At 36.1% G+C, this 19,424-nt stretch overlaps 1 protein-coding gene across 6 annotated transcripts in view; it reads left to right on the top strand.

The window, feature by feature from the left end:
* MEF2A (myocyte enhancer factor 2A) overlaps positions 1–19,424 on the top strand; it is a 160,721-nt gene that overhangs the window by 37,512 nt on the left and 103,785 nt on the right. Inside the window, exon 3 of one of the 6 annotated variants that reach the window (XM_042988173.1) lies at positions 16,382–16,524. The exons of the other annotated variants lie outside the window; for them this stretch is intronic. The gene's annotated coding sequence lies outside the window, so the exon portion shown is untranslated. The remainder of the gene's footprint in view (positions 1–16,381; positions 16,525–19,424) is intronic. 6 annotated transcript variants of the gene reach the window in all.

The following is a 19,424-nucleotide window of genomic DNA, read 5'->3' on the forward strand; positions in this document are numbered from 1 at the left end:
TTTTTACCAAACAGCGTTTCTGTATTTATTGAGATGATCACATTCCCCCCCCCTTCTTATCTGTTAATGTAGTTAGTTACATTGATTTTTTTGAATAGCCTACCAAGGAATCATGCATTTTTGAGATAATCCCCACTTGGTCATGATTCGTTATACTTTATATATTGCTGGATTCATTGCTAAAACTTAATTAACTTTTTTTTATCATCTGTGTTCATAGTAGGTATTGGTTTGTAGTTTTTTTTTTTTTTAATTAATTTATTTTGAGAGAGAGAGACACAGCATGAGCAGGGGAGGGGCAGAGAGAGAGGGAGAGAGACAATCCCAAGCAGTCTCCGCACTGCTAGCACAGAGCCCTATACAAGGCTTGAACTCATGAACTGTGAGATCATGACCTGAGCCAAAATCAAGAGTCAGACGCTCAACCGACTGAGCCATCCAGGCACCCCAGTCTGTAGTTTTTAAAATAATGTTTTATCTGCTTTTTGTATCTAGACAGCGGCTGGAGTTGGAAAGTTTTCCTCTTCTGGAAAAGTTTGTTTACATTTGGTGTTACTGCTTCTTGAAGTGTTTGGTATAATTCATTAGTGAAGACCTCTGGGTTTGGAGTTTCTTTGTGGGAAGGTTTTAAATGATGAACTCGATTTCTCTGATATTGGGCTATTTAGATTTATATTAATTTTTCTTGAATAAGCTTCAGTTTGTGTCTTTCTTATAAATTTGTCCATTTCAGGTAAATTGTTCTATTTATTGGCATAAAGTTGCATGTTATATTCCCTTACTCTTATGTTTGAGGGATTTATAGTGATATCCCTTCTTTTATTCTGGCATTAGAGATTTTGCTTCTTTTTCTAAAGGAGCAATTGTTATTTAATTTTCCTTTTTCTGCATTTTACAAAGTTTGTTTTGTGTTTGTAAGAGTTCAGAGAATTTTTAAATTTACTTTGTCATATTTTTATGACCTATATAATTGCCAAATATTTGGTTAATTTTGTAGATCTATTTCTCTAATACATTTCTAATTTAATTATGCTGTGATCTAAGAACATATTTTGTGTATTTATTATGAAGTGCAGAATGTTGTCTGTGTTAGTGAATGTTTTGGTTTTGTGGGCACTTATGCCATGTGATCTGTTGTTGAGTAGAACTTTGTAAAAATGTTAATTAGGTCAAATTAGTTGATAGTATTCTTCAAAGTTTAGTTCTCTGATTTTCTGTTTGTTTCAGTAATTGCTGAGAGAGAAGTGTGGAATCTTCAGCTTTAATTGTGGATTTGTCTGTTTTTCCTTTCACTTCTTGGTTTATGTATTTCAAAGTTCTAATATTAACTGCATGCATTATTTAGTTTTCTTAAATATTCTTGATGAATTGGGTTCTGTATCTTGAAATGTCCCTTTTTATCCCTAGTAATATGTTGTGAAATTGTTTCTGAAGTGGCTTGCATAGTTTCTGACAGGTCTGCTGTTTTTCTTAGTATGCATGACTCCTCCCCCCACACCCCCTTCCCCCCACCATGTAATTTTTCTATTTTCTTTGGTCTTAAGACTTTTTCATTTAGTCATTTGATCATGATGTGTCTTAGTATATAGTTTTCTTTGAGAAAAATCCTTAAGTTTTGTTTGTTTTTAACCAGATTTGGGAAAATATTGGCACTATTTCTTCAAATATCTCACTTACCCCAGGTGTTTTTTTCAAGGTTGAGGAGGGAAATTTATACATTTGAACTGTTTTGGCATGACACTTACACTTTCTCTCTCCCCTTCTCCCCCCGCACCCCCCCCCCCGCTTTTTTTTTTTTTTTTTTTTTTTTTTTGGTATGGTTAATATTGTCATGTTTCCAGGTTCACTGATCTTTTCTTCTGCAGCATATTATCTGTTTTTAATATCATCCAGTGTGTTTTTTATTTCTGATAATTATTTTTCATCTCCGGAAGTTTTATTTCTTCAGTTTTTCTTCTCATCATGTTCCTATTTTCCTTTACCTTTTCTAACATTCAGAGCTTATATTTTTAATCATTGTTTTAATGCCCTCATCTGTTAATTCCATTAACTTTATTTTATCTGAATTTCTTTATATTGATTGAAGTTTTTTATTATGGGACACATTTCCTGCTTTTTATTTTTATGTTTATTCGTTTTTGAGAGGCAGAGATAGAGTGTGAGTGGAGGAGGGGGCAGAGAGAGAGGGAGACACAGAATCCAAAGCATGCTCCAGGCTCTGAGCTGCTAGCACAGAGCCTGACGTAGGGCTCGAACTCACATACTGAATCACGACCTGAGCTGAAGTCAGATGCTTAACCAACTGAGTCACCCAGGCACCCCTCTTGCTCTTTTTTAAATATTTATTTTCGAGAGAAAGAGAGAGAGAGAGAGCGCGTGCACGCGCCCGCGCATGCAAATGGGGGAGGGGCAGTGAGAGAGGGAGACAAAGGATCTAAAGCAGGCTCCATACCGACTGCAGAGAGCCCCAAGTGGGGCTTGAATCCACTACCCACAAGATCATGATCTGAGCCGAATTTGGATGCTTAACTGACAGAGCCACCCAGGTGCCCCTTCCTGCTTTATTTTTTTATTCCTTATACTTTTTTTTTTGGATGGTGGACATTGTACTTTGAGATCCTAGAATGAAGTAATTTTTTATATTATTTTACATAGCGTTGAATTTTTATTTTTGTATTCATACAAGTTCCTTGGTATCAGCTAAATCCTTTTGAGTTTTTTTTTTTTTTTTTAAAGTTCTGTCAACATTGGTCCAGAATGTTTTTTTTCTTTTTTCTTTTCTTCTTCTTCTTCTTCTTTTTTTTTTTTTTTTTTTTTTTTTTTTTTTTTGTTGTTGTTGTTGTTGTTGTTGAGAGAGAGAGAACATGCAAGTGGGACAGAGGAGCAGTGGGAGAGAGAGAATCTTAAGAAGGCTCCATGCTCATCATGGAGTCTGATGTGGAGCTCAGTCTCACAACCCTGTTTAATGTAGGGTTAACTTAGTTGTCCACTAAGGTTCTGTCTTTCTGAAGGTTATAATCCATGTCCATTTGAGGATTATTCTCCAAGTAATCCTAACAAATATTGTAAAATCTTCATTCGTTTGTTTTTATTTTGTATTTTGAAGGAAAATTTTTGGCCCAAGAATAGCTTAAGCAGTCTTGGAAGAACAGATCAAAGCAGGAGAATTTTCTTTGCTCAAAACTTATAAATCTATAATAAATACTTGCATGAAATAATGCCACAAGGATAAACAAAAGAAGTAAAGAGTCTGGAAGAGGGCCAGTGTGTATGTTCATGGATGCTTGCTTTATGACAAAATTGGCACTCTAGCGTAATAGGGAAGGAATTATTTAACAAATGTTACTAGAACAATTGGTGACCCATAGGAAAAAATGACTCATCTCGATACCCCATGCAAAAATCAATTTAAGATTGATTTGTACATCTGAATGTGAAAGGCAAAACTATAAAACTTTAGAAGCTAATACAAGGAGAACATGTTCATAAAAAGTATAAGAAGAAATAAAATCCACTAATATAAATAAAACAGTTGGTACATTTCATTACCTTAAAATTAAGAAATTTTATTCTTGCAAAGTCAAAGGAGAATAGAGAGGCAAGCCAGAGTGGAAGAACATATTTGCAGTACATATAACAGACCAAAAGCATGTATCAGAATATTTGGAGCACTTCTACAAATCAGTCTGACAAACAATTCAATGGAAAAATGGGAAGGGACATGAAAATACACTTCATAAAAGGTGTAAATATGCAAGAAATAAGTGAAAATGTGCTTAACATCATTAGTAATCTGAGAAATATAAATTAAAACTGAAGAGACTCCATCATAAACCACTAGAGTGGCTAAAATTTAAAAAGAGGTTAACATTATAAGTTTTGGAGAGGATGTTAAGTTATGGGAACTCATTAAACACTGCTGGTGCAAATGTATGTTATTACAACTTCTTTAGGAAACACTTTGATATTTGCATACCCTGTGACCCAGTAATTTACTTTAGTGGGTATATTCCTGTGAGTAATGTGTGAACATGTACACTAAGAGATGTGTTAATAACATTGGTAGCAGCATTGTTTGTAATAGAGTCAAACTCAATACATTGTTCTTCAATAGGACTGACTAAAATTGTGATATGCTCATACAGTGCAATACTTTACGGCAATAAAAGTGGATGAAGTACAGTTACATGCTGCAGGGTGAATTTCGCAAGTATGTTTCTCAAAAGAAGCTAGAAACCATTCAAAATTTGTGATTTCATTTATGTAAAGTAAAATGAAAACACAAAAATAAAGCAGGTAAAATGTATACATTTTATGTTTATGTACAATTATATGTTAACACCAGAAATGCCAATTCCTGATTCCATTGCACACCTGTTCACATTTCTATACCCCTTCCACATTCATTAAAAAGTTTTCTTGGGGCGCCTGGGTGGCTCAGTCGGTTAAGCGTCCGACTTCAGCCAGGTCATGATCTCGCGGTCCGTGAGTTCGAGCCCTGCGTCTGGCTCTGGGCTGATGGCTCAGAGCCTGGAGCCTGTTTCCGATTCTGTGTCTCCGTCTCTCTCTGCCCCTCCCCAGTTCATGCTCTGTCTCTCTCTGTCCCAAAAATAAATAAACGTTAAAAAAAAAAAAATTAAAAAAAAAGTTTTCTGATTTTGAATATAATGGTATACCCCAAATCATATTTATCTTTATAAATAAAGATACAGCAGCATTTTTGTACAGGTTTGATTCAGGTGATCAGAGGTTAAGTTTTTAATATATATCTAATATTTGAATCGTAACATTGAGAATTGAACGGTTTCTAATAATGATAATTCATCTTTATACAGGATATAATTATTGATAAAGCATTTTTCCCAGAAATCATTATGACAGCCTGGGAAGTATTTGGAATGTCTGCACATGAAGGAAGTGTTAATATAGAGAGTGAGTTGGTGGTGGTTGAGAGACTAGAATCTCATTTTCATTTCCACACCTTGCCTTACTGCGTTCTTTATTTCTCTTGTGTGTCCCATGTGAAGACAGGACATTGCTGTTATGTAGGTGTAAGCAATCAGGGAATGTGTGGATGGGCTTTAATCTTAATGAGGGCAGTTTACAAGTCTCTTTTCTAATAGTGATTTTAATATTGTGCCTATCTGTAAGGAGCCAAGGATGCCTGCCCTCTGGTTTTATTCTCATAATTTCCTGTAAGAGTTTGAGCTATATTCTTGCTCCACTTTGTAGAACTGATCAAGGTGGTGAGAGGAGGTGAGTCCCTGACAAACACGACAATTCATTGGTGTATCTAGAAATAAAGCATTTTATGGACTGGTCATTCTGATAAAAATTTTGAAGTTATAATGTCTTTTTAGTATTTGGAGTATTTATCATGATTAATAACTTGTATCATTTTGAAAATAATAGTATTTCTTGCTTTAAGGAAGCACAATTTCACAATTTAGAAAACCTTTAATTCCCTGTACAATTAAATGGAGTGATAATAACATTAAAAAAATTACTTCCAGTTTCCATCAAATTTACTTAATTTCCATACCAAATTTAAGATGCCTACCTGACCAGTATTTGTGACCAATACATAATTTTTAGCACTTCATTGCATGTTGTGTAAAACAAGGCCTGTATTTCTCTAATAGGAATAGAGCCTAATAGGAATAGGCTCTTAACATTTTACTCTATGCTTCTCCTCTAATTTTTTAGCATTTTCCTGAAAAAAATGTCTCTCATCCAGGGGCGTCTGGGTGGCTCAGATGGTTAAACATCTGACTCTTGGTTTTGGCTCAGGTTATGTTCTCAGGGTTCTTGAGTTCCACCCCACGTCGGGCTCTGCACTGGTGGTGCAGAGCCTGCTTGGGATTCTCTCTCTCTCTCCCTTCCTTTGTGCCCCTCCCTACTTGTGCTCTCTCTCTTTCTCAAAATAAATAAACATTTAAAATAAAAAAAAATGTCTCTTATCAAAAGCATAGGGTCAAAGCATGCAAAAATATATAGCCTAATAATCAGAGAAAACCAAATTTAGATAGATACCATATTTAAACCACTCTAGATTTTTAGGTGACTTCTCCCCATCAAGCTATTTATGTTTTGTCTTATTGATGATTTTACCTAAAACATTCTAAGTAAACGCTTAGTAAGAAGTGATATTTTGGTGTTACGATTTCAGGCAGGGGCACCAATATTCTGTATCTCAGTGGTCTTAACTTTTCCAACAAGTAGTTGGTTGTTTGCAGGTGTCATTGCTAAGCCACAGATAGTTTTTGCAAAGCTTGAAAAAGGCTCTTCTCCCAACTTTTGGTGGATGCTGCCCTCTGTGAGCGCTCAGTGCTTAGAGTGGCTAACAAACTGGATTTCAGTCCCCATTTGCTTTCTCTTGGCTGTGCACTCATATGTGCAGGGTACAACCTCCACATTGTTCATAGTGGCTTTGAGTCGTGATGATTCCTTGCATTTTTATTTTTTGATGTTTGTTTACTTTTGAGAGAGAGAGCACGAGCAGGGAGGGGCAGAGAGAGGGAGACACAGAATTTGAAGGCTCTGAGCTGTCAGCACAGAGTGCGATGTGGGGCTCGGACTCACTGTGAGATCATGATCTGAGCTGAAGTCAGACCCTCAACCGACTGAGCCACCCAGGCACCCCCCCTTGTGTTTCCTTTGATAGATTTATAGCATCAGAATTGTTTGCAGGCCAGAATATGTCATAATACCCACAGAATCCTTCAAGTAGTCCCTTTTGTAGTTGGTAAGGGATAACTTTCTCAGTGCTATTTGTACTTTTGTTGATCTTAGTTCTTTAATGAGATGTTATGTTTTTGAATTTTACCCAAAATTTATGACAACCTAATGTGAGTTAGAACTTTATAGGATTAGGTATGAATGTTTGTAGGACATGTTCTGTTTCTATGAAAGTTACATACAACAATACAGCTGCATTTTCAAATAATGACCATAAATATATAAGTTCTATATTTGAACTAAAGTTTGTTTTCCTTGTTGAATCATTTCTTTAAATAGTGGCTAATAGACATTATTGTGTTCATACAACATATCATTGTACTTTTAAAATGTAATTAGATACAGCATGTACAGTTCTGGCTGAAATGGAATGGTTTAGTCATTTTCCATAAAACAGTAGTTTAATGATAGTCTTAAATTAATTTAGAATTTGAGTTTATGCCTGGATTTCATTGTTTGTGTGCAGTAATGAAAACACCCTATTTTAGAAGGAACAAAGAAGAATGTTCTTATATTAAAAGTAACTGAAAGATAATTCTATAAGGTCAGAAACCTCTGATTGCATTAAAAATTAACAGTAAGGGAGTGCCCAGCTGGCTCAGTCGGTTAAGTGTTGGACTCTTGATTTTGGCTCTGGTCATGATCTCACGGTTTGTGGGTTTGAGCCCCACATTGGACTCTGCGCTGATGCCTGCAGATCAAGCAGTGCCTCCTTGGAATTCTCTCTCTCCCTCTCTCTGCCCCTCCCTCACTTGTGCTGTCTCTCTCTCTCTCTCTCTCTCTTAAAAGAAAATAAATAAAAAAAAAAAACTAAAAAAAAAAATTAACAGTAGGATAGTTTTCCCCAAGTTTGTCTGACAAAGAGAATGTACAGTATGAGTGGGTTTTTTTGTTTGTATGTTTGTATATTTTATAAGGGAATGTATATAAGGCAGTGTGTGTGTGTGTGTGTGTGTGTATGTGCGCGCACACACGCATGTAATGTAGCTGCACTGGCACTAGTGACATTGGGATTAAAGTTATTTGGCCTTGCTTGATTTTTTCAAAAAGCTCTTTTAGCAAAGTGGATTTCTTGTAGGGTTTAGATCAATTTTTTCTGTTTTAGTAGATCATAATTAGAAGAGCCATGGTATTTATACTTAAATGCAATTAACTTCTCTAATTACCTTTTTTATATCATTGAAAGTTTTTGAAATCAAGAATGATGTAGAATGCTAGCAGTGAAATTAAACAGTTCTATTTGTATTAGCATCAAAAGAATAAAATACCTATGAATAATTTTAACAAAAGAAGTGCAACACGTGTACACTAAAAGTTAGAAAGCATCATTGAAAGAAATTAAAGAAGAAATTAAATAAATGCAAAGACAGGACATATTGGATTTATGGTTTGGAAGACTTAATATAAACTATTAAGATTGCAGTATTCCCAAACGAACTCAATTTCCTAGAGTTACTATGTGACCCAGCAGTTCTGCTCTTAACTATATATCCAAGAGAATTGAAAATATGTACACGTACACAAATGTTCATAGCAGCATTATTCAGAATAGAGTGGAAACAACCCAAATTTCCATCAACTATTGAATGGATAAAGGAAATGTGGTATTTCCATAAAATACAATATTATTCAGCCAGAAAGGAAGCGAAGTACTGATAATACTTAACACAGATGAACTTTGAAAACATTATGCTAAGTGAAAAGAGCCACAAAAAGCTGCACATTGTATGATTCCATTTACATGAAATATCTTGAATAGGCAAATTCATAGAGATGGAAAGTAACTGTCAGGAGTCGTGGGAGGAGAGGAATGGGGAATGATTGCTAGTGGACATTGAGTTTCTTTGGGGGATGATGAAAATATTCTAGAATTAGATAGTGGGAATGGTTGTACAGCTTTGTGAATACAGTAAAACAGAGAAAGGGGTGCCTGGATGGCTCAGTTGAGCATCTGGCTCTTGATTTCATCTCAGGTCATGATTCCGGAGTCGTGGGATCAAGCCCTGCATGGGGCTCCGTGCTGAGCATGGAGTCGTCTTGGGATTCTTTCTTTCTCCCTCTGCTCTTCTTCTCCACTGTGTTCTCTCTCTCTCTCTCTCTCTCTCTCTCTCTCTCTCTCTCTCTCTCTGTAAAATAAAAAAAAAAAAAATAGAAAACAATTTTTAAAAAGACAAATAAGCCCCAGATTGTATACTTTAAAAAAGATGAGTTTTGTGACATGTGAATTATACCTCAAGTTTAAAAAATCACATAAAAAATGAAAAGAGTGAGGGGCAGTTGGGTGGCTCAGTCGGTTAAGTGTCCAACGTTTGGTCTCAGCTAAGATCTCTCAGTGCTGCAAGTTCAAGCCCTGCATTGGGCTCAGTGCTGGGTGTGGATCCTGCTTTACAGAAAAAAAAAAAAAAAAAAAAAAAAAAAGGAAATGAAATGATAAGAGTGGCATATACTTGTGATCTAATTATCAAACCAGGAGGTGTTTGAGAGTAAGGGGTCTCACTTAATAATTACTCCTGCATAGGGTCGCCTGGGTGGCTCAGTCGATTTAGCGTCTGACTTCAGCTCAGGTCATGATCTCATGGTTCTTCGGTTCTAACTCCACATTGGGCTCTGCTGACAGCTCAGAGCCTGGAGCCTGCTTCCAATTCTGGGTCTCCCTCTCTGCCCCTCCCCTGCTTGTGCTCTGTCTCCCAATAAATAAACATTAGAAAAAAATTTTTTTTTATAAATAAAAGTAATTACTCCTGCACAGTACACATTTATTTAAGTGGCTGTCCCTGTTAAACCAGTATACATGTTCTCCCTGCTTTTCGGTGTGTTTAAAGTATTTTCTTAACCCTCATAGAAGAAGTATGAAGAATATAAAATTTTTCTAGTATCCTTCTTTATCAAATGTGAGAAAAAGAAAAAGATTAAGAAAGCCATGTAATTTGAAGAAATGAGAAGGTATTAATGAAAATGAGTGTAAATGTATGTGTTAAATGCAATATGTAGATACACTGTTAGGACTGTGCTCATGTGACTTTTGTCATTTCACTCTCACATATAGCCAGTCAATGAATGAATAAGGAGTTTTGTGTTGTAATATAATAAAACAGCCTCTCTGAACTAAAGATGTGTATCATAATCTGTGGAGCTTTTAAAAATTACTCTTGCTTGGGCGTTAGTCTCAGTTCTGATTTGATGGTTTTTGTGGGGCTAGGTTAAGTTGATGCATGCAAAATACACGTTTTAGTTTTCCATTTGAATCTAGTATTCATTTAATTTGAGAACTGCTACATTAAATCAATGAGTTTTATTGATCCATTTATTAAAATTTATAGTTATTATTTTGTGTATAAATAGTATATAACAGTAGCAACCAAGAGAAACTCATTCTAACTACACCCACCTATCAGTCCTTTCCCCTCTTTGGCTAGCCCTGTGTGTTGGTAATCCAGAAGTTGTGATTCTTTTAATTTTCCAAGCATTGAGATTGGGAGGAATCTTCTTCTCTAGTTATTTAGGTTACCTTGAGGCAGGAGGTGTAGTGCGAAGTAGATAGAAGCTGCAGTTCCTTTGGAAATGTTGAAACTCTTATCTTTGGTAGAGAGGAAAGGAATCATCATTACTGTACAGTATAAGAGGGCTTGGGAGATGGAGACCTGGTAGGAGGAAGTCAGAACTCTCTAAGGTGGTTAAGAACTGCCCATGGCCTTTGTATTTTGACAACCCGTTGTACCGATAGGTAAGTTGCTCTCTGTTGTTGGAACTGGGGGAGGACACAATGACTGTGTGGTTCTTTCATATCTCTGGTTTCTCTTGTGCAGCCTTGCACAGTTGGGCAGAAATTCCCCTCATATTCTGCTACTGAAAAGTAGCATGGACTTGCGAAATTGGAGTTGCATGACTCCTTGAAGATTTTGTAGTTCAGCTTATTTAATGATGGATCATGCCCATCCAAAAGTATACCTAGGACAGTTTTGACTGATAGCCTTTCTTCAGCCACTACTTAAATAGTTCCAGTGGTGATGCCATATTGTTATACATGACATTAGAGCCAGAATTTCAACTCTGTCTCCTTGTGTGACTTCGGAAGGGTATTCGCCATTTTGGTCCCCAGTTGCTTCATCTAGAAAATGGAGCAAATGGTAACTACCTCACAGATTATTGTGACTACTGAATGGCTGTAGCATACATGAATGTCTGCCACAGCTGCTGGTAATTGTAGGTCTGTGGTACCTTTCCTTTTGCAGTTCAATCAAGAACAACTAACCACCTTCAAAAGATTGGCTCTTAGAGAGCTTTTATAGCCTGGGACCCGAAATCTTTCTATATGCTGATTTATTGCTTTCATTCATTAAGGATGCAGTTGTTTATTGAGCATGTGTTTCAGGCTAGGCACTTTGGTAGCTGCTGGAGTTATAGGGGCAAATACAACATACTTGATCTTCCTCATTGAGCTTATAGCTTGGTTGGGGAAAAAAGATAACTAATTATACAGGTAACTAATTACATTTGTGGTAAATGCCATAAAAGAGACATAGGATGTGCTCTGAAAGTGTAGTAGGAGTCGTCCTCATATAGTTTGAATGTTAAGAAACACTTCATAGAGGAAATAATGGTAATACTGAGACATAATGGATCTGTGGAACTCGTAGCCAGGGGAAGTCCTTGGGATGAGACCTAGTAAGAGATGGCAAGCTGGTAGGTTGTATGTGTGAAGGCCCTGCAGCAGAAAGGATTTAGGAGCTTTGTAAGCAGAAGGACCTGTGCCCAGAAGCTTACTGGGTAGTAGGAAGAGTGGCAAGGAATGAGTATGGTGGGGTAGAGGCAGGGCAAGATTAGACAAAGTTCTGTAGGCCATGTTAAGGGTTTGGACTTTCAGAACAGTGTTAAGTGACATTTGCATTTTAAAATCACTCTAGTGAAAATGGGGAAATTGGATTGGAAGGAATAAGAATGCCTGCTGAGACCAGGCAGCTCTTGCAAAGCCTAGGCTAGACATGGCAGTCGCTGTTTCCGGAAGTAGAGTACTGTGCTGTGACTGGAGTTATGAGTTGGAACCAGATTTTCTAATGCCTTTGATCTTGCAGGCAGTGTAGTCAGTGGAGATTTTATAAATGGGAATGAGTTTAAGACTTTTATCTTACCAGTACTTGTTACTGTCTACTAAAAATCAGAGAAAAACAATTAAGCTCAGTATTAACAGTCTAGCTCCTTCTTCAGGATCTGGCTTTGGAATAAATACTGCCCACCCCCACCCCTACCCCCCCATATCCCTTTGCATAAAGACTTATTAGTCTGAGAGGCACATTCTTTTTTTAAAAATTTTTTTTTTTTAACGTTTATTTATTTTTGAGACAGAGAGAGACAGAGCATGAACGGGGGAGGGTCAGAGAGAGAGGGAGACACAGAATCTGAAACAGGCTCCAGGCTCTGAGCCATCAGCACAGAGCCCGACGCGGGGCTGGAACTCATGGACCATGAGATCATGACCTGAGCCGAAGTCGGACGCTCAACCGACTGAGCCACCCAGGCGCCCCAGAGAGGCACATTCTTAAAAACAAACAAACAAAAACAACAACCAAAAATCATCTATCAGCTACCTTCACTTTTGTACTGTCAGTTGATGTGGAGTGTCTTTTGGGTACTGAATGCCCATAAAGTAATGCTGCATTCAGGTTTCTTTTGGCTGATGGATACACTATTGGGAGCTGTGGTCATAGGGTTTTTTCTGTTACAGTGAAGAAGAAAAAAATGGTCTCACTATGCCAGTAGAATCTTTCTGAAACAGATAATTGAAGTTTGGTTTGGTTGGATGTGAGAGAGTTTTGAAGCAGTCTTATAAGGTACTTTTGAATTTTTGGAAGCAATGAGTACTACCTAGATTACTAAACTTACTGTTCCACTGTCTCCTGCTTCATCTTTGTTACAGTCTTTTGTTAGTTTGCCTTTTATTTTGCCTGTGATTATAATCTGTGTATATTACTAGAATTGATTACTCATTTTTGAAAGCCAGCTTCTACATCCAACGCTGCTGTTTTTTAGCAGTTTTTAATTGAGTGCTCAATTAACACATCATCATTTCTTGTAAAGACTGTGGTATAACTGGGTACCTATAGAATATCAGAAATAGCTTTTTTAAGAACTACATAGGAAACTTTCATTTTTAAGGCTGTATATGTATTTTGTTTATATTTAGAAGACAAAGCATTTTTGTCTTCTGTTTCTAGCCTTCTCTGTATCTGGTATTTAGACTTAGAAGATACTGGTCTTACAAACATCTGTGTGTCTTTTTTTTTTAAGATAGAGAGCATGAGAGTGTGAGGGAGGGAGAGGGGAGAGGGAGGGAGAAAACCCAAAGCAGGATCCACATTCAGCGCGGATCCTGACTCGGGGCTTGATCCCACAACCCTGGGATCATGACCTGAGCCAAAGCCAAGAGTTGAATGCTCAACCGACTGAGCCATCCAGGTGCCCATATATGTCTTTTTTAATGTCCAGAATAAAAATTATAAAATGAAGTGACAAATCAAGGAAAGAATATTATCTGATATGAAAATGACCTACCTGCAACATTTAGAAATGATCTATAATTTGTTTTGGGAACAGATTATAATTAACTCTTCAACTATTTGCATGTGTGTATCAGGTAGGATGCTTTCTTTGCAAGTATCAGAGAGGGTAACCAAAAGAATTTTACCATCTTATCTAACAAGAAATTCAAAGTTAGGGTGGTTCCGGATTGGCTAACTTGGGTCCTTCTTCTGTCTTTTGTCAGTTATTTTCGTGTTCTACTGTTTGATTCTAAATTTATTTATTTAGTTGTCCTTCCCTACCAACAATAGTTATTTGGCAATATGTGGTTGCCCTAGACTATGTTTATGCCTGTGAGTAGAAAAAAAGCAATAATTAGTCATAGACTTTTTTGCTCTGGATTGTTCTTAGCTTATTTTCTGTTTCATCTTTTATTTTCATTCTTAAAAGTAAAGGAATATGAATTGTCTTCTAAGTATCTAATGATGTTTATTTTTAAGTTAACACATATACATCAGGGAAGATGAACATTAAGAAAAGCATAGAGGGTTGCCTGGGTGGCTCAGTTGGGTAATCATCCGACTTCAGCTCATGTCATGATCTCACCATCTGTAGGTTCCAGCCCCATGTTTGGCTCTGTGCTGACAGCTCAGAGTCTGGAGCCTGCTTCATATTCTGTCTGTCTGTCTGTCTGTCTCTCTCTCTCTCTCTCTCTCTCTCTCTCTCTCTGCCCCTCCCTCACCCATACTCTGTGTCTCTTTCAAAAATAAACATTAAAAAAAATTAAAAAAGCATAGAGTAACGAGTGCTTCTCTCTATATAGTCAGAAGCCTCTCAGACAATAAAGAGTCCTGTCAATAAATCCAGTCCATTCATTGTGATGTCTGTGGTATGAAATGAAAGTGTGTAAAAAGAGTAAATGCTGTTAATGAAAATCCAGTATATTTACATCATGAACTTTCAGGTAAATTAAGAAATGATTTTAACTTTCATAAAAGAGAACTAACAGGTTTCTCCTGAATAGTTAGCTCTCATTATAATGTAAGTTTTTTATAGGTTTAGAATATCTGCTGAATTTCTCTAACTATTGAATTCAATGAGCAGAATTTGAAATTGATCTTTTGTGTGCTTCTCAACCCCCCAATTTTGGTTCCTTTGTCTTTTTAGATGTTCCATAGCTGGCAGCCAAGCTTGTGTTGCCATCCTTAATTTTATGATCAAATAGGTACCTGGAATAAACTGAGTAATAATAAGTATAAAGTTTTAAGCTCTTGATACATGCCAAGAGCTTATTTTGACAAATTCTCACAGAGCCCTATTTTAAATGTAGTATTCCCATTTTATAGATTGAAAACTAAGGGTAAGAGAATTTTACTTGACTGTAGTTGACAGTCCTGTATCTAGTAAACAACTCTGATGTCTGGGAAGTAGAGAAGATTTTGTGTTTGTGTGTCACCACGGGGCCTTATGTCTTTTGTGAGCACATAGAACAGGTCCTTGGGAAGAACATACTCCCCTGTGTGTGGGTTTTCCGAATTCCACACTGTCATACTAGCCCACTCAGCCTTTAAGAATATGTTAAAATGTGAACTAGTTTCTTACCAGCTTTTGTGGTAGCAGCCTCTTTGTCCCATGTTCTGCCAAAGGTGAATCAGTTCATGCTGTACTGTCTGCTGAAAGAGGCTTGTCATCCTTTGGAATTTCATTCACGTGGTTGCCCTGCAACCTCAGGGTTTTAATAGGCTTAAGAAAAGTTATGCTTGTGTAGGTTATAGGAGTCTTTCTTTTTGTTAGGATAGGAGCTATGTTATCTTGAGGCATTTTAAGATTCTTAGCTGAAGTTTTATAAAACACAATTTTTTTAGTAGCTGGACTTTAAAATCCTTTCTTGTGTAAAATTGAGAATTGCAATAACCAATTGTATTGATTAGGTGTCTTGCTCTCATTGGTAATTAATGTTAAGTGCCCATTTTCGTAAGTACAGAATACTGTTTTAGATACAGTTTGTGTTTAAACTTTATTTTAATTCTCTGGTGATATGCAGTCAAATTAGTTGAGATTGAAAGAATCTCATCTTTTGGTGATAGAAATATAATGGAAATATACCAGAATTTCTTGGGATGCATTTGTTTGTTGTTAATTAATTACATAAAATAGTCTTCCTACCCTGTAAAGAATAAATTGTTGTCTTGATTTCATTTAGGAATGAAAGGCTGGACTCCGAGGAGTCATCCTTCTGTTTATAATGGCCACAAACTTGTTTGTAAAACGATGCGGGGTAAAGATTTTTGCTCTCTGATTGTTTTATATTCTACGTCTGTAGAAAAACAATGATCATAACTTGGGATGCTATACAGAACTAGAATATTCTTATGGAAATATGTATGTCTCCTGTTGTCTCTGTATTTTGATATGTTTATTGTTTTTCACATACAGCTAAACGTTGTAATACTTGAAGCTTTATTCCTTATACCTTGGCTGTCCTGAAAATATATTTCTACTGGCAGTCAGTATAAATACCTTATCAGATAAACAGGGCAAATTTCACTGAATTTGAAGAATTATTTTCCTTATGATCTTGTATGTCCTGTCTGGAAATCCAATTATCTTGAAAACATGCAAAGTTCTGACCTTTTGTGGATTGTCCTTCTCTCTAATAATATTGTTGAAAGTGAGGTCCTTGCTTGTGTAAATGTCATGTAGGATATTATGTTGTGATGCCTTGATTGGTCCCACTTCTGTTCCTGATTTGTGATTTGGGGTGGGCTCCTGTTGTCTCTGCCTGCACTTGTATGTAACAGAAAGAGATTGGGACCCATGTCTAATTCTAACTGTTGACATTAAGTATTATAAAGTAAAATGAAGGTTTAGGAAAAAATGTTTAGTGTTAAATGAATATTATTTATCAGAACTATTATGGGTGATTTTCTATTAAATCAGAGTCAAAGATGGGAAATTTTCCTTTATATTCCTGGTTAGATGTCACTAGAAAGTAGTAGTGCTTTTTCCTTGGCTCTAATTATTGATGATTGTCAGTTGATTTTTTTTTTTATTGTACTTTGTAGCTGCAATGTGTATTTATAATTAATTTTTTTTTTTTTTTTTTTTTTTTAACTAACCAACACAGACTTTTGGAATGGCGAAGAAATGGTGTCTCTGGGCAACTGTGGAATTGTTAGTGTATTCTTACTATGTGGAGAGGCCAGACAGATCCTTCATTTGAGTTGCAGAACATTTACCATGATTACTGTGAGAAAGACAGCAAGAGAGGTACATTATAGCTACTTGATTTGAGAGGATTTGGAAAAATTGATGTAGGATTTTAAAAAATCTTTGCAGCATTTTGTGATTTCCCTAAAAGTACAAAAGAAATTTTGTGCAGAAGAATATAGTATCTTATTTGTCCATTGGAGTCAAGCTGGATAAGTAGAACATTTTTTTCTTAATAATGATATCTTTAATAACTCTTTGGATGTCCTTCAAGTTTCCAAAGGACTATCATTTCAGTGATGATTTATGTTGTCTGCATAGTATTCACAAAGATACAATCAGTCTTTATTCAGCAGAGATTATAACTCTTCAGGTGGTACTGCAGATTTCATTTTTAGAAGTGTTTTATAAATATTAATTAGAATTGTGGAGTGTTAGAGCTGACATACTGGCTAGCATTTCTAGGACACTATATATGCTTGGCACTCTAATAACGATTTAATGGATACCACTGCATTTATTCTTACGAATCCATGTGTGAAATATATGTTAATTGTCCTTAGTTTATTGTTTGGCGTAGAGAAGTCAAGTGACATTTCCGGGAGTCACATAATTAATAGCAAAACCAAAATAAAACTATTGATGTCTTCCCATCATATTTAAAATAAAGTTTGTCTATCTCCTGCTTGCTTCTCCAGTATCATCTTTTCTCATTTTCCTATAAATGCTTTGTACCCCAGCCCAGCTATTCTAACTCCTATGGTTTTATTAAAATTCCATTTCCTTTTCTTTCATATCTATGCACTCTCTCCCAGTAAACATATTAACACAGCTGAAATCAAACCAATAAAACAAAACACTTAAGTGCTCCCTCCTTCACTGTGTTTGTAAATGATGTATATCTGACTCATGAACAGGTTTAAAATGTGTGGGTCCACTTAATACATGATTTTTTTTGATAAACACAGTACAGTTCCATAAATGTGCAGTATTACACAGGATTCCCACCCTTCCATTCACAACAAAGAATTATGATCTGTTCTAAAATGTAGTTGAGAAACTTTAGGTTAAGCAAATGAATAAATGCACTGATGTTGTTGCAAGCCAAGGTTCTTACCATGGAGGAAGGAAAGAACAAATAGGGAATAAAGAAGGCAGAGAAGAACCTTGTGGAAATTGGAGGTATCAGTATGAACATATGTTCATATTATATTTATATATTTCTAGAAATGACTTAGAACAGTGGCATTACAGTAGCACCACCCAGATCTTGGCTTCTAAATACTGTGCCCCAGTAATACGAGCCAGAATCACTTGGATAAATGGCTTATTCTGGGGATGGCTCAGGAAAGTATCAGATCTAGTATCAGCCTAGAACATCTCATTGGGCTGAAAATAAGGAAGTGCTCTAAGCAGTGATGAGTGCATATTAGAAACACATAGGACCCAGTGTTTGGGGTGTGTGTGTGTCTCACTGGCCAAATTGGGGATGAGTTGAGCATCATAATCAGTAAGGAGGTTAATGGATTGTAATTCATTGAGTAAAAGAAATATACATATCCATACTGAGAACAAACAGATACAGATAGAGCAGAGGAGAGGGCTTTTCCTCACAGTAAATGTGGAGGGAGTAGTAGTGGAATTGGAAGACTGTCATTTTACAATTGTCACAAAGAATCATGAAAACATTCTAAGTCCAGGGGAAAAGTTTGAGGAGTAGGGTGTGTGTGTGTGTGTGTGTGTGTGTGTGTGTGTGTGTGTATAGAATATATTTTCTATATATATATATTTATATATATATTTATCTATATATTTATTTATATAATTTATTTATCTAATATATAAATTTTATAATTTATTTATCTAATATATATATATTTATATATATATCTATATACATTTATATATATAGATATATTTATAATATATTTTCCAACAGATTGCTTGTTACTTGCAAGAGGGAATTAGGTATATACAGCAGAGAAATTGGATGACGTTTTGATCAGATGATCAAAAATAAACATCAGTAAAGGGATAGGTGGACATCAGATGCCTCTGGGTATGTGATACCCTAAGAAGAATACAAGATCACTCATGCAGTGTTTTGGCTGGGAGTTGTGCAGAAACATCAGACAAACCTAAATTGATAAATATTTTATAGAATAACTGGCTTGTATTCTTCAAAATTTCATGTCATGTTAGGCAAAGCCCCAGAAACTCTTCTAGATTAAAGGAGACTGAAAATACTGACAACTAAGTGTGATATGTGATCCTGCATAGATCCTGTCAGGAAGAGGAGACATGCTCTACAGAACATTATTGGAACAGTTGACAAAACTGGAATATGGCTTGCACTTTTTAAAGTATTGTATCAATGATGTGTATGTGCTGAATTTGATAACTGTACTTTGGTTATGTAAGAAATGTTCTTAGGAAATGCTGTAAGTATTGAGGGTGAAAGGACATGATATATGCAACTTACCCTAATGTGGTTCAGAGCAATAATTTTTTAATATTTATATGTAGATTATAACACACATATAACACTTCATAAACAATGAGGGAGAGAGAATGAATGCTATTTTTGCAACTTTCAGTTAAGTTTGGAATTATTTTAAAATAAAAAGTTAAAATTAGTTAAAAATTTTTCTAAATGGTTGTAAACATTAATATACATGCTGAAGACTTTTTAAATATTTTCTTTTGAGGCATATGTGAATTGTAAATTGTGCAAAATAGGGTAGTAGGTCAAGGAAGATCTGTGTCCCAAAGTGTGGGCAAGTAGGAGGAGGAGGCAGCTGTGGTGCCCTTGGCATGGCCATTAAGGATGGGAGGGAGAAGGAAGGATGGAAGGAATTAGGCTGTGGGGATTGGTAGCAGGGTCTCTTTATGCTGTTGGGGTTGGTAGTCTTTGGCGTCTCTCTTCTCCCCCATCATGCTTTTTGCCAATGGTGAAATGA

Source organism: Panthera tigris, chromosome B3 (genome assembly GCF_018350195.1).
Source record: "Panthera tigris isolate Pti1 chromosome B3, P.tigris_Pti1_mat1.1, whole genome shotgun sequence".
NCBI lineage: Eukaryota > Metazoa > Chordata > Mammalia > Carnivora > Felidae > Panthera > Panthera tigris.